Here is a 14,518-nt window from a genome sequence, read left to right on the forward strand (position 1 = left end):
AAAAAGTCCAAAGGTATGCCACTAGACTAGTCCCAGAACTAAGAGGCATGAGTTACGAGGAAAGGCTGCAGGAAATGCACCTTACGACACTGGAAGACAGAAGAGTAAGGGGAGACATGATCACAACCTACAAAATCCTCAGAGGAATCGACCGGGTAGACGACTGTGGATCTTCCGGCGACGATGGGGTAGCTCCACTTGCATCGCATTCCATGGTGGTGGTGGAGGTGCATGTGCCTGTGGTTGCTGGTGCTGGTGTTTCGGGCTCTCCTTCTGGTGTGGCGCCTGTGAATCATGCTTCGGGTGCGTCGCCCACGTCGGATGTTTCCGGTTCTTCGTGGGGAAGTGGTTTCCCCTAGTGATGGGTCATGGTGCGCGTAATGACCTGGTGGTGGTGTTGAAAAAGGTTGCCCGCTCTGAGGGTTCCGTGCCCCCCTTCCTCGTTTCCCGTTTCCTCGGTGGCGGGTTTGATGCCTCTTCCATCTTCAGCCGTCTCTTCTGTTTCTCCTGCGGTATCGGTGAAGGTGTTACCGTCTCGGCAGCCATCGCCTTCTGTGCGTTCGGTGGCAGGTCCGTCTCGGCGGCCTACATACGCTTATTCGGTGTCTTCTACTTCCTCGGGAAGGGTGGTTCGTCCTTCCCTGCCTCGTTATGTGACTTGTGTCGGCGAGCTTAGGGAGTGGCCGTTTCAGCCTGACTTGGTGATTCTTGAGCTTATGCTGGTCCCGAAGAGGCAGGGGGATCGTCCTCGTACCGAGATGTAGTATTTGATTTAGGAGGCCAATAAGAACAAGTATCCTCGGAATGAGTTCCCTAAGAAATATGTTCCTGTGTCTGAGAAATGTATTCCTCGCCCGTGATTTCTTTATTTGCTGTGTGTGGTGGTTTGTTTCTATTTGTGTGCATGGTTGTGGAGTGCCTGTGTATGTGTGGGTGGGGCAGGTGTGTTTTCCCGGTTCCTGTGTGTTCCAGTTTGTGGTTGTGGGTTTATTAGTGTGATTTATTTATTTATTTATTTATTTATTTATTTATTTATTTATTTATATATATACAAGAAGGTACATTGGGTTTGTGAGAATACATTGGATAGTACAGTATTTACATTCTTGTAAAGCCACTAGTACGCACAGCGTTACCGGCAGAGACTGTGTGTGTATTGATACACACAGACTGATTGTGTGTGTATATCCGGTTCCTGTGCGTTCCGGTGATTGTTTGAGTGTGTGTGTCTGTTGTGGATGTCCTGTTATTCTATTTTTATGGTTTTTTTTTATTGTTCTGGTTGTGCGCTTGTTTGTATGGTGTTGTGTGCCCTTTGGGCTGCTAGCGTGGCCCAGCCTGCTGTTGTTCTCCCTATCATGTATTGCGGTTGGAGTTTTCTTTTTGTTTCTGTATTATGTATTTGTATTCCCTTTATGTTTTTATTATCATTCTGTATTGGTGCCTCTCCATATGAGTTTGTGGGGCCCGTAGGCTCGTTTTGTATAATTATGTTCCGAGGATTGGGTTGTTGGGTGAGGGTTTGGGTGCTATGTGTTGCAATGTTGTCATTTATATACCATTTTCCAGTGTTTGTAATAATTGTGTTTGTCATTATTGTTGTGTTTGTTTTTACTGTTGTGGTTTGGTTGTCGGCCCCTGTTGTCAAACACCGGCCCTTCAGGTCGGTGTTTTGTACTTAGACCTTTTGTTATTTTGTTATTTCGCGTGTTTGTACTTTTTAAATTTTGTGCTCTAATTGTTTAGCTCTAGTTTATTTTCTATTTTGCTTTTATTATACTTATCCACATGATCGCATGTAAAAATAAAAAAAAAATGACCCACAAAAAATCGCTCGAGACTTGATCGATCATTGCAAGATTTGCGTGGAAACATCAGACCATTTGGGAATGCATTAATATTGCGTGGAGGAGATTACTTGCAAACATTACCTGTAATTCCTCGATCGATACCATTGGACGAAATAAATGCTTGCTTGAAATACCCTACCCACCTCCCTTTTCAGCTCTTTGTTGCCGTGAGGGGGGCTTGGTGGGCGGCTGCCAGAGAGTGATGCTCCTTGGGACAGTCCTGTGTCATTTAACCTTGTGCTCCTGCTGCTGTCCTCTCTAGTTGTGCTGAACGACTTTTCCTTTTCCTTCTGTTTCGTTTTTCTCCCCCCTCTTCTCCTATCTGCTTGTCGTTTCCTGTCGACCTTTTGCTTGTTTTGGTTATTCCTTTGGACTTCTTCTATTTTGACGCCCAGATGCTTGAGGAGGCATACTCTTGCACTCGTAGAACTGTAGTACCCAACATCGAGATCGAGGGGAATCTTTTATTGTCAATCCTCCTTTTGTCACTGAACCCGATCTTGACGGACTGACAGTTCTTAAGGTGGCGTTTGTGGGGCGCATACTCAAGACGCATCCCTAGGGGGCCCCGACATAATCGGCGATAGAGGCTAGTTGGGTGTCCTGCCTCTAATTGTGGATCCATGGTGGGTGTGGGGTCACATTAGTGAATGAATGTTATTCTTTCGTACTCATGTCAAATTCTGTTCCTCTTTTACCTTCTCAGGCTCGTGGGGTGGACGACCAAGCCCCCGAGTCGGTCCGTGCTGGAAGACCAGGCTCTGTATCCTCCGGTGCATTGGGCCCCCAACCTTGCTCCTCCTTTGGCCTTTCTGACTACTCTCCTCGGCTCCGCTCCCTCCTCTGTGGTTGGGTCGAGCCCCAAGCCCCCAGTGGTGACTACCTCGTTCATGGCACGGCTCAGTCTCTTGTTGTGACTACTGCACCTTTTAACCCCTCTCTCTCTCTCTCTGGGGGTTCTCAACGCCGTCCTCGACACGGCCGCACTCGCTCGATTCCTTCCCATACTGATGCGTATCAAGCCTTGTTTGGTCCCGCTTCGTGGGCCAAATACTTTGATCTCCTCTCTCTTGATTCTATGCCTCCTGACGATTTCTCCCTTCATAGGCACCTTGTTGGTTCCGTAGATGCCTCTGTCACCTTCAACCCCACCCGTCTCGGTACACGTTTCATTGCTGCTCCTTCTCAGGATGCATCCTCCCGCTTGGCTGCTATATCCTGCCTTGGCGAGACCCCTGTTCGGGTCTCGAAGAACGCTCGGTTGAATGCCAGTGTTGGCACTATTCTCCTCCCACCCCTTATTGAAACCGGTGTTCGGAATCTGCAGGACTGCCAGAATGATATTCAGCATATCCTTGAGGCCCAGGGCCATTCTGTCCTCCAGATAGACATGTTTACCTGTCTCCTCGTGGTCGTCGCCGTCAGCCCCTTCGGATTGTGAAGATTACCTTTGATGGTAGGACCCTTCCGCCCTCTGTCACTTTTGCTGGTGCCAGGTGCTCCATCCAGGAGTACATTCCTTCCCCTCGGCTCTGTAATAAGTGCTGGAGGTTTGGACATTGTGCCCTCCGCTGCTCTGGAACTGTCTCTCTGTTCTTTGTGTGGGGACGAAGGTTACTCTAAATCACTCTCCCTCTTCTCTCGAAGGTCACTCTCGCACTCTCGAAGGTCACTCTCGCACTTTCCCCAGGCTCGCTGCCTCAATTGCAGTACGGCCCACCTTACCTTCTCCCGTGCGTGTATACATTACAAGCTTGAGGCAGCCGTCTGCAACTTGAATCACCAGGAGCGTTTCTTTTCCTGAGGCGAGGCGCCAAGTTCACCGGCTCCCGCCTTTTGCTAACGTCTCTTATGCTCGCGTGTTGCGCTCTTCCTCTCCTCGTCCTTCCCACCTTCCTCAGACTCAAAACCGTTTCCAGGCCTTGGACCCTGATACGCCCACCGCCCCCTCCTCTGTTCCTTTGAGTTCTGTCCTGAAGGGTCCCCCTCTTGGTCCTCTGTCTGGGGTTCCCCTTCTTTCTGCCCGGTCTGTCATGTCTCCTGTGTCTTCTTCCTCGTCTCCCTCCGATCCTCCTTCCCGTCTTTCTCCTCCATCTATTGGCTCTCCCCGCTGCCTGTCAGTACGGGCTGATGTCCATCGCTCTCCCAACGGCCGTCGTGTATGCTCTCGATCAGCTTCTGTTGAGACGCTGGAATCCGTTGCCCAATACGTTCTTCCATGGCCCCAACGTCTGATTCCCTTGCTCCTTTCCCTCCTATTTCGGTGGTTGCGCCCCCTGTTCTTGCTATGGAGGTTTCTTTGGCCCCCGCTTCCCTCTCGGTTGCTGCCCTTGCTGTGGTGCGCTCCCCTCTTTCTACTCCTCTTCCTGCTGCTGTCCTTAACTGCTCCTCTCGGTTGTCTCCTCTTCCTCCTCCCCCGGGCCCCGCCCGTCTGCCTCTGGTCCATTCTCCCGCTTCCTTCCACCCATCTTTGCTCAGTTTACCCATGCTCCCAAACCCAGACTTTGCTGACTCTGATCCCGACCCTGATCTTCTTTATCGTGCTATGTTCCTCTTTCACCTTTGTTTCTTCCTTGTTCTCTGTTGTTGTCCTTTCTCTTCTCGTCAATGTCTATTCTTCAATGGAACGTTCGGGGTTATTATGCCAATTTCCTTGAACGCCAACTTCTGATTTCGCGGTTTTCGCCCCTTTGTGTCTGTTGCCAGGAGCTGATGCTTGGTGCTCGTCCTGGTCGCTTTCGTGGCTATTCCTTTCTCTCTCTTCCCCCCCCCCCTCCTCAGCAACACTGGGGCTCCTAACTCTTCTGCTCTCTTGATTCGCTCGGATGTTCCCTTTGTCACCTTACTTTTTCCTTCGCCTCTCCATTGTTCTGCTGCTTGTATCTTTGTGAGGAAATGGTACACCGTTTGTTCAATTTATCTCCCCACGAGTGTCCCGCTCTCTCTTCCCGTTCTGAAACACCTGCTGGACTCCTTGCCGGAGCCTGTGCTCCTGCTGGGTGATTTCAATTGTCGTCATTCCCTTTGGGGTGATGTTCTGACGAACACCCGGGGTCGCCTTCTTGAGCCGTTTATCCTCTCTTCTTCCCTGTCTCTTCTGAATTCTGGTGAACCCACGCATTTGGACTCTCGGACTCGCACCCTTTCCTGTCTTGATTTTTCTCTTTGCTCGTCTTCTCTTTACTTAGATTTCACGTGGCAGGTTCTTGATGACCTACATGGCAGTGACCATTTCCCCATCCTTGTTACCTTTTCCTCTTTTCACCCTCCCCTCTCCTTCCCTAGGTTGCAGTTTGCTAAGGCGGACTGGAACCTATTTACCCTCAGTACTGCTCTCTCTGACCTGTCCCTTCTGCCTCTCCCTCGCTCTGTCCTCCTTCTTCATGACAACGTCTTCGACGCTGCCCTCCGCTTTATTCCTCGCTCTTCCTCTCGGGGCCCACGGAAGTGCATTCTCTGGTGAAATACAGATTGTGCTCAGGCTGTCCGCTGTAAGTGTGCAGCCTGGAAGAGACACCGCCGCCGGCAGATAACCGATTCTTTTCTTTTATTTCGGAAGGTGAGTGTGGTGGCCCGAACGGTCATCCGAACAACTAAACATGAAAGTTGGGCGTCTTATGTCTCCACCATTACAGCCGACACTCCTCTGCCGCAGATCTGAAAGCGTATCCGCAAAATAGCGGGTAAGTTCGTTCCCGATGTCTCCGGCCCTTCACCTCAGCGGTACTCTTGTTTCGGACCCGTTGCAGGTCGCTACCGAACTGGGTTCCCACTTTTCTTCTGTTAGCTTTGGTTATCATCTTCCCCAATCTTTCCTTCTGCATAAACCTGTCCTTTGGATTTCTGTACTCATCTTCGCCTTCCCTATAACGATCCCTTCTCTCTCTGTGAACTTCGGTCTGCCCTGGCCCTCTGCGGTTGTACGGCGGCGGGCTCCGATGGCATTCATTATGAGATGCTTCGCCATTTCCCTCCGTGCACGTCTCAGTATTTACTGAGTATGTATAATCGGATCTGGGAGTCGTCGTCAGTCCCTGAGGATTGGCTCGATGCCGTTGTCCTCCCTGTTCGCAAACCAGGGTTTGTGGGAACATCCCCTAAGGGCTTCCGCCCTATTGCCCTCACATGTTGTGTATGCAAACTTTTTGAACGTATGGTTAACGTTCGGCTGATGTGGTTCTTGAACACCATCACCTCCTTTCCCCTTTTCAATATGGTTTCCGCAAGCGCCGCAGCACAACAGATGTCCTGGTGAACTTGGAGGTTTATATTCGTACTTCTTTTGCTGCGAAGACCTCCGTTGTTGCCGTCCTTTTTGACCTGAAAAGGCTTACGACACCACTTGGCGATATCATATTTTATCCCAGCTTTATTCTTTTGGCCTTCGTGGTCTTTTCCCTCTCTTTCTCTGCAGCTTTCTGTCTCGTCGTTCCTTTCGGATGAGGCTTGGTACCGCTCTCTCTGTCTCTTTTCAGCAGTACGAAGGTGTGCCCCAGGGTAGTGTTCTGAGCACTATTCTTTTTCTGGTTGCCCTCAATGGTCTTCTTTCCTCTCTTCCTTCAGGCGTCTTCTCCACTCTCTATGTCGATGATCTTACCCTTTGCTGTCAGGGTGATGATTCGCTTCTCCTTCAACGCTGGCTTCAACTTGTGATTGATGCCGTGTCATCTTGGGCTACCGATCATGGCTTCAAGTTCTCTACTACTAAGACTTGTGTCATGACCTTTACTCGGAAACGGGTCATTCTTCGTCCCTCTTTATCACTTTATGGTCATCCCTTTGAGTACAAAGATTTCGCGAAGCTTTTGGGGTTATTCCTTGACACTCGTTTGTCTTCGTCTCCCCATATCTCTTACCTCCTGTGTTGAGTGCTCTAAGGCCCTTCCCTTCCTTCGGGTACTCCCAAACTTCTTGGGGAGCGGATTGGCGCACTCTCCTCGCTTTACATTCCTCTCTCGTCCTGTCTAAGCTCGATTATGGTTGCCCTGCTTACTCGTCTGCTTCTCCTTCACCGTCTTGCTTATGATGCACTCTACCTCATCACCAGATGTCTGTCCCTCCCCAGGTTAACCTACTTTCTGAGGTTTCACCATCTTACAGTAGCCAAAAACTAAGTGAGTATGACCGGTTACTGAAATCAATGCTAGAAAAAGCCCTTAACCTCTCTCTCGATGACCTACAGTGGAAACAAGCCTCTCTTCCCGTAAGACTTGGGGGCCTCGGAGTTCGAACAGCAACGCAAATCGCTGTTCCAGCCTTCCTGTCCTCCTTATCAGCATCCGACGACCTTGTGAAGGAAATTCTACCTGCCCACTTACATCAGCTGGCAGGTGTACATGATCCCAATTTTACACGCTGTGCCACAGAGTGGGCCTCTCGTGCAGGCCAATCACCTCAACCACCATCCCCAAAATCCCACAAGCAATCCAGCTGGGATGGTCCCATTGTAGACCAAGTTGCTGCAGAGTGCCTGGGTGCTGCAACAACACAACACGACATTGCTCGCCTCACAGCAGTAGCAGCACCACATGCAGGGGATTTCCTGTTAGCAACCCCAATGTTGGCTACTGGCACGCGTCTCACACCACACGCCCTCCGAATTGCTGTGGCCCTCTGCCTTGCTGCCCCAATCCACACCAGATATAGGTGTATTTGCGGCGAGGTGGTGGCTGACAGGTACGGTCACCATGGCCTACTCTGCCATTGCACAGGGGGATGGCACTCGAGGCACAGTGAAGTTAACGACATCATCAAGAGGAGCCTCACCACAGCTGGATGCCCAGCTGAAAGAGAGCCCCGTTACCTAACGCCCCGTAACTCTGATGCTCTTATTGGTCGCCCGGATGGTATCACAGTGAACCCCTGGAAGAATAGCAAGCAGTTGGTATTGGACTACACGTGCGTATCAACCCTGGCTAACACCTACATTAACCTCAGTGTTGCACAACCAGGTGGCGCTGCCACCCACAGGGAAGCAGCCAAATCCCGTAAGTATAGAGAACTGGATCACCACTACAATTTTGTCCCCATTGCTTCTGAGACGCTCGGCGCCTGGGGTAAAAGTGCTACCATTTTTTTGAAGGAACTGGGTTCTAGGCTCATTGAAACAACAAGGGACCCGAGAGCTGCAAGCTTCCTTTTCCAGCGCCTCAGTGTGGCGATACAGAGGGGAAATGCGCACTGCATCCAGGGTTCCTGCCCGCCATCTGAGGAGCTGGAGGAACTCGACAACCTATGACAACCATCTTTGTAACCCATATGTAACTCCTTTTTTGTAACAAAGTTCAAATAAAGTAAATATATATGTGTACATACAAAAGAATGGGGGTGGTTGGAGAAGATAATATTAGTGTTCAGTGAGAAACCACAAGGTCTCCTCTGAATACTTATTATTTTCTTCTCCGAGGCTATGGGTCCCCACATTGGCACCCTCACAAACCCTATGGGTACCCTCACAAACTTTATATATATATATATATATATATATATATATATATATATATATATATATATATATATATATATATATATATATATATATATATATTGGTGTATACTGGCAGTAGGTTTTCTTTCAAACATGTTTCATTGAATATGACCGCATATTCTGTATTTATTATTTTCTGGTTTAGGGCTTCTATCCCTCTAACTATTTTCTTAGCATCAGGGCTTAATTGAACCTACCATTAACACCCAAATCACGGAACTATTTACTCTACCCACCATGAGAGTAAGGACAAGACAAGGGCATATCGATGCCAACACAGAAGACAATGTCCAACATAATAGGCCAATTACACTGGATTAATCTTTGTGTTCAGATAGGAGATGCCTCGTATGGGCCAATAAGCCTTCTGCAGCCTCTATGTTTCACCTCACATTTATCCCTTATGTATCCTCCCATGCTTTCACCTTTATTGTATTATCACCTGACCCAGTGCGGGTATAAAATCAACTAGTATTGTAAGATCTGTTCTCTTGAGAATGAACCATGGATGTTCGAAACGTTGTGCAAATTATATAAATAAGTGTAATACACTCTATAGTAAATCACTTCTTTTCTTCACCTTAAAAGTACGAAAATGAGTTTTGGAGAACTCCTATTTCAATTAAGCCCTGATGCTAAGAAAATAGTTAGAGGGATAGAAGCCCTAAACCAGAAAATAATAAATACAGAATATGCGGTCATATTCAATGAAATATATATATATATATATATATATATATATATATATATATATATATATATATATATATATATATATAACTGAAAACTCACACCCCAGAAGTGACTCGAACCGATACTCCCAGGAGCAACGAAACTGGTATGTACAGGGACGCCTTAATCCGCTTGACCATCAGGACCGGACATAAGGAAGTGATAGCCGAGGCTATTTGAACCACTTCCCCGCCGGCACTCAGATGGTAATCTTGGGCATAGCATTTTATCAAATCACCTCATTCTTTGGGGCACACGTGAGGAACACAAATGAAAACAAGCCTGAATGTTCCCCAGGACTATATACAACTGAAAACTCACACCCCAGAAGTGACTCGAACCCATACTCCCAGGAGCAACGCAACTGGTATGTACAGGGACGCCTTAATCCGCTTGACCATCACGACCGGACATAAGGAAGTGATAGCCGAGGCTATTTGAACCACTTCCCCGCCGGCACTCAGATGGTAATCTTGGGCATAGCATTTTATCAAATCACCTCATTCTTTGGGGCACACGTGAGGAACACAAATGCAAACAAGCCTGAATGGTCCCCAGGACTATATACAACTGAAAACTCACACCCCAGAAGTGACTCGAACCCATACTCCCAGGAGCAACGCAACTGGTATGTACAGGGACGCCTTAATCCGCTTGACCATCACGACCGGACATAAGGAAGTGATAGCCGAGGCTATTTGAACCACTTCCCCGCCGGCACTCGGATGGTAATCTTGGGCATAGCATTTTATCAAATCACCTCATTCTTTGGGGCACACGTGAGGAACACAAATATCCACTTCCCCGTGCCGGCGGGGAAGTGGTTCAAATACATAACCAGGACATAACTGGCAGCAGACCCCAGGACATAACTGGCAGCAGACCCCAGGACATAGCTGGCAGCAGACCCCAGGACATAACTGGCAGCAGATCCCAGGACATAACTGGCAGCAGACCCCAGGACATAACTGGCAGCAGACCCCAGGACATAGCTGGCAGCAGACCTCAGGACATAACTGGCAGCAGACCCAAGGACATAACTGGCAGCAGACCCCAGGACATAACTGGCAGCAGACCCTAGGGCATAACTGGCAGCAGATCCCAGGACATAACTGGCAGCAGACCCCAGGACATAACTGGCAGCAGACCCCAGGACATAACTGGCAGCAGGCCCCAGGACATAACTGGCAGCAGAACCAAGGACATAACTGGCAGCAGACCCCAGGGCATAAAAGGCAGCAGACCCCAGGACATAAAAGGCGGCAAACCCCAGGACATAACTGGCAGCAGACCCCAGGACATAACTGGCAGCAGACCCCAGGACATAACTGGCAGCAGACCCCAGGACATAACTGGCACCAGACCCCAGGACATAACTGGCAGCAGACCCCAGGACATAACTGGCAGCAGACCCCAGGACATAACTGGCAACAGACCCCAGGACATAACTGGCAGCAGACCCCAGGACATAACTGGCAACAGACCCCAGGACATAAAAGGCGGCAGACCCCAGGACATAACTGGCAGCAGACCCCAGGACATAAAAGGCAGCAGACCCCAGGACATAAAAGGCGGCAGACCCCAGGACATAACTGGCAGCAGACCCCAGGACATAACTGGCAGCAGACCCCAGGACATAAAAGGCAGCAGACCCCAGGACATAAAAGGCGGCAGACCCCAGGACATAACTGGCAGCAGACCCCAGGACATAAAAGGCAGCAGACCCCAGGACATAACTGGCAGCAGACCCCAGGACATAACTGGCAGCAGACCCCAGGACATAACTGGCAGCAGACCCCAGGACAACTGGCAGCAGACCCCAGGACAAAACTGGCAGCAGACCCCAGGACATAACAGGCAGCAGACCCCAGGACATAACTGGCAGCAGACCCCAGGACATAACTGGCAGCAGACCCCAGGACATAACTGGCAGCAGACCCCAGGACATAACTGGCACCAGACCCCAGGACATAACTGGCAGCAGACCCTTCAGACAATGTTGTCGCAAGTGGAGACGCTTAATTAAAACAGGAAGCTGTTCGTCTACCGAGGACATAACTGGCAGCAGACCCCAGAGAGAGAGAGAGAGAGAGAGAGAGAGAGAGAGAGAGAGAGAGAGAGAGAGAGAGAGAGAGAGAGAGAGAGAAAGGGAGAGAGAGAGGGAGAGGGAGGAAGAAAGGGAGAGGGATGGAGGGAGGGAGGGAGAGTGAACTGAAATCGACAGAAAAGGCTGTTAAGTAGTAACAGGAAACAGGAGAGAGGAAGAAAGATATAAAATGAAAGAGTTACAAACAAGGGGATGAGGTGGGAGTGGTATGACAACCAAACAGACACAGAAGATAGGAATAACGCAAAGAGAAAAAAGAGAATCTAGAGGATTAGGTAAAAAATAATACCGTGCCGTTTTTCAGCGTTCTCGTTTTGCCTCTTGACCCTTATCTTGCCTCTTTAACTTTTGTTTAAACTTTGCCTTTGACCGTTACCTCTTTTTCCGTTGCTAGTTGACGCTTCCTAACCTTTGTCTCATGACCTCTTTTAATCCTTGTCACTTTACCCCAAGCTCTTAGCATTGTCTCTCAACCTATCTAAGCCATTGCCTCTTGACCTTTCTTAACCAGTGCGTTTGTCAATTATTTCTTTCCCTTTACCTCTTGACAGTCAGCTGGGCCGCTCTGGAACGTGATTTAAGGAAAAAACTTTATACTCCTAAATACTAATTTTTCTCTCCAGCACGTTTCACTAGGGAAATCAGAAATGCATTTCAGATTGTCAGAAATCAGTCTGACTCGCTTTTGGGCATTTTAGGTACTTTTACTCTCCCGAGAGTGGGTGGTAAGGAGAGCAAACATAATCATCGGTGTTCGTCAGAGGTTACATGGTCGAGATACGCGAGGGAGCAGGAGAAGTGGAAAGGGTAGAGGGAGTGGAGGGGAGAGTTGAGGTAAGGGAGGATGATGGGGAGGGGTGAGAAAGCAGGGAGGGTAGGGTAGAAGGGGCTGGGGGAGGGAGGAGGGCTGTACAAGACACGAGAAACCTTAATGATAATGAAATTAACCTCGTCCCTGAAATACTGGAGGACTGTTGTAAACGAGGGGAACATTTCCCTAGCGAGTGGTTTCAAATGTAATTATTATTTTACTGAAAAGTGCACGTCCGAAATAATTATATGCAACATGTTAATCACTCATAATATCTGGCTCGAATATTTTTACAGCCACAGTTATAATACACACGCATATCAGTTAACATGTAGGCTAATTATAAAGCTTCTCTACTAATTGAATTGATTCCGCAGTTAAAAAAAATACTCTGCTATAATTAAAATTATTTGACATAATATTTGTTATAAGAATAATACCAGAGGAAATACCGAGTCGGACCATTATAACACTACCGCATTATTTATTTTGCGATTGAAGATAATTCTAGAGGGTGCTGCTGCTGTTGATGTTCTTTAACAACGATATTTTCTTTATTAGAAGTGAGTGACTGTCACATCGTTACATTTGTCTGAGTCGGTGCTTCCTTCACTCAACCTGTCCGCACAACGACAAATACCCTACGACATGTAAACATCCCACGCAGTGTCAGCCCCTAACTCTGGCCAGTTGTATTCCTTCCACGTAGAATACAGCCTGGCACTTACCCTGAACATTTCGTGGTCTACAAGTGTTCCTCCACAGATAGTGTGACCATAGTGGAACACGCTACAAGGATCCGATACACCAGAACCCATTGGTTAATCTTAAGTCTTAAGACCCCAGGAGTCTTATGGTAAGCACTACCAGGATAAATGGCTAAGACTATATAGCACTTGGAAGGGATATGGAGAGAGGGATGTAGGATAGGACGGATGGAAGGAATGGTGTCCAACCACTTGGACGGTCGGGGATTTAACGCCGACTTGCAAGAAGCGAAACCGTCGCTCAACCGTCCAGTTCAAGTGGCTGGTCATCAGGATTCCGAAGTACAGCCAAACTTCTATTGGAGATAAATAAGTATATTATCTATATCTTTTAGTAAGAATGTTTGCCTGTTTGTCCAAGGTTGAAGGCCACACGCTTGGGGCTAGCCACAACCTGCTTTGCACATGGACTCTGCCCTCAGGCCCTGATTCCTGGAATTTCAAATTCATCAAGAATTATAAAAAAAAATAATCGCTATCACTGACCAGTAACATTATTTGGAGACGGAGCTTACAGTTGTTTACCCACAACATATTTAAAGCAGCAGAGATAGCACAACTTCATAAAGGAGGAAATAAAGCAAAAGCACACAATTACTGACTGATGGAACTAGCATCACACATTTTACAAATCTTTGTAAGAATGCTAAAATCACAAATGGGAAAGATCACAAAATACACGATAGCAGAAGATCACAGATTCTGCATAGCCCTGGACATCAAGGGCTTAGAATAGGGCACCCTTGCCTCTCACTGTTGATAGTCCACTATGACATTGCCTTAGGTGCCAACAAAGAAAAGCAAAACGCTGTTGAATATTCGCACATTTCTTGAAAGCTTTCAAATGAGGCCATGGTGTTATTATGCGCAAAATGCTCCCAAAAGATATAACTGGCAAAGTAGGAAGATGGACCTTTAATTTCCAAATATATACAGCCCAGTGAGTAATAATCAACAAGGTGAAATCCACATCATCCACCGTAAAAAGATCATATCCCTGGTGTCCTGGAGGGTTCTGTGCTTGCTCCAGTAATTTTTCTCATTCACGTACGGACATAGAGTACACAAACTACAGTCCGTATCATTCTTTGCAGATGACAAGGATTTTTATAGGAGTATACAAATAAAGAGGAAACAGCAAACCTCCAAACTCATGTAAATCAAATATTTCAATGGCCAACAGAAAAAATATGATGTTTAAGGAAAATGGGTTCCAGCTCTATGAAAACACGAAAAAACGAAACCACACAAAACTAAGGAAAATCGCACTCTAGAAAAAAATTAAAAGATGTGGGACTAACCATGTCCATGGGCCTTCCATATATTTATCCTGCAGATATATTAGCAACTTTCCACTGTTGATAATTCATTCATATAAAATTGTATTTTTCTGCACAAAGACCCAATCTATTCACTATCATTTCTAAAGAACAAATCCACATTTTTCAAATTTCATGTAATTTCTCTTGTATACGGATTACTCTCTCTATTCCACTTCAAGCAAATGGAGTATTTTTCACCGCAATGATAATTTCAAAGGATTTCGTAGTTAAATCTGGCGGTGAATACCTATAGTTTTCTCTAAATTGTAAGATTTTTTCAAAATCATAATTCTAATTGATTACCATTTTATAGGCTATAACTGAAATTCACCTAATTATGTAGTGTAATCTAGCACATCAAAGCATTAATATTTTGCTGATAAACACTCAAGATATCTGCAATCACCGTTCATTTAGTAGAACTCAATTCACCTTTCTCACA

The 14,518-nt window shown here is 47.2% G+C and overlaps 1 protein-coding gene across 1 annotated transcript in view; it reads right to left on the bottom strand.

Moving 5' to 3' along the window:
- Nucleotides 1–14,518, bottom strand: part of LOC138349713 (putative neural-cadherin 2) — a 419,993-nt gene that overhangs the window by 78,944 nt on the left and 326,531 nt on the right. The window lies entirely within an intron of this gene.

The sequence above is a fragment of the Procambarus clarkii genome, chromosome 42, assembly GCF_040958095.1.
Source record: "Procambarus clarkii isolate CNS0578487 chromosome 42, FALCON_Pclarkii_2.0, whole genome shotgun sequence".
Taxonomy (NCBI): Eukaryota; Metazoa; Arthropoda; class Malacostraca; order Decapoda; family Cambaridae; genus Procambarus; species Procambarus clarkii.